Source organism: Octopus bimaculoides, chromosome 6 (assembly GCF_001194135.2).
Source record: "Octopus bimaculoides isolate UCB-OBI-ISO-001 chromosome 6, ASM119413v2, whole genome shotgun sequence".
NCBI classification, from domain to species: domain Eukaryota; kingdom Metazoa; phylum Mollusca; class Cephalopoda; order Octopoda; family Octopodidae; genus Octopus; species Octopus bimaculoides.
Window position 1 is genome coordinate 41,862,046 of NC_068986.1, and position 1,440 is coordinate 41,863,485.

The 1,440-nt window shown below is 37.8% G+C and overlaps 1 protein-coding gene across 1 annotated transcript in view; it reads left to right on the forward strand.

Annotated features, from left to right (window-relative positions):
- Positions 1-1,440, forward strand: part of LOC106871143 (uncharacterized) — a 157,201-nt gene that overhangs the window by 127,181 nt on the left and 28,580 nt on the right. The gene's annotated exons all lie outside the window — the stretch shown is intronic.

Genomic DNA, 1,440 nt, shown 5'->3' on the forward strand with positions numbered 1-1,440 from the left:
TCTCTCTCTCTCTCTCTCTCTCTCTCTCTCTCTCTCTCTCTCTCTCTCTCTCTTCCATTCTAAAATAATAATTTCTTTTGACTACATGCAACACAGTTACTTAATGTTTTTGATACAAACCTGAGATGGCTACCATAGGTCCAATCCTTATTGTATAGTGGTGGCTTTTGTATCTTCATGACCCCAAGAGTTATATTAATGAAGGGCAAGCTGAACAGATCAATGGATAATGAGCCTAACTAATAAAGACCACCATTTCCTAGAGGTAAAAATGGGTTTACATAGTCAACACTCTCACCTAGAAAAATGTAAAGCTGCAGAATCATCAATGATAATTAAAAACCAAGAGGACTTGGGACAGGAAGGCCTTTCCCAGTGCCTAAAACCTGCAAGAGAAGTGGTGAAAAGGGCACCCTATTTAGTAGATGAAAGTCAGACTGGTACAATATTATTTCAAAGTTCTTTGTGTAGAGATTGCAGAGAATCAGTGTATATTTGCTTTAAATAATTTAGTATTTACCCTTTAACATTTAAACTGGCCACATCCAGCCAAAATAGTCTTCTTGCTTTATGTCCAAGCTGGCCAGATCCAGGCTCTCACACCTACCCTTCAATGTTTGTCTAAAAAATTTAGTCGCATAAGCACAGGTATGGCTATTTGATGAGGAGCATGCTTTCCAACTGCATGGGTCTAGATTCAGTCCCACTGCATGGCACCTTGAGCAAGTGTCTTCCTCTATAGCCCCAGGCTGACCAAAGCCTTGTGAGTGAATTTGGTCAACAGAAACTGAAAGAAACCTGTTGTGTATGTGTATACAGATATATATATATGTGTGTGTGTGTGTGTGTTTGTCCTCCCATCATCGCTTGATAACCGATGTTGGTGTATGTGTCCTTGTAACTTAGCATTTTGGCAAAAGAGATGGATAGAATAAGTACCAGGCTTGCAAAGAAATAAATCCTGGTGTCGATTTGTTCAACTAAGGGTGGTGCTCCAGCATGGCTGCAGTCAAATGACTGAAAGAAGTAAGAGAATAAGTCTGATAATCAAAATCTCAAGGCTACAAGATTATGCAGGATAAATTCAAAACTGTGAATAGATAGTGTTACATCTGATAGAACAATCTGATTACTAAAGAGTGAATGAACTGCTAGATCAGAAGAGATGAAATCTGTAACAGCGGATAACTTGACAACCATCTTCTGTTCTATAAAAGTAAGTTTACAACGTAAGGTATCTTGCTCTCATGTCTGGCCAATCCATATTTTACCATTGGTTTCAGTCTGTGATGAAGTCAGATTTAACCATTTGCCTGTCCAAAGCATTTTTATAAGTTTGTTCTAAGTGTCCAGGTTTGTTATTAGACTTTTAGTTATTTCTTGTTTTGTATGTTCTGAGTAAAATAAAGGTTTCCTTTTATAAATACCAAGTTACTCCTG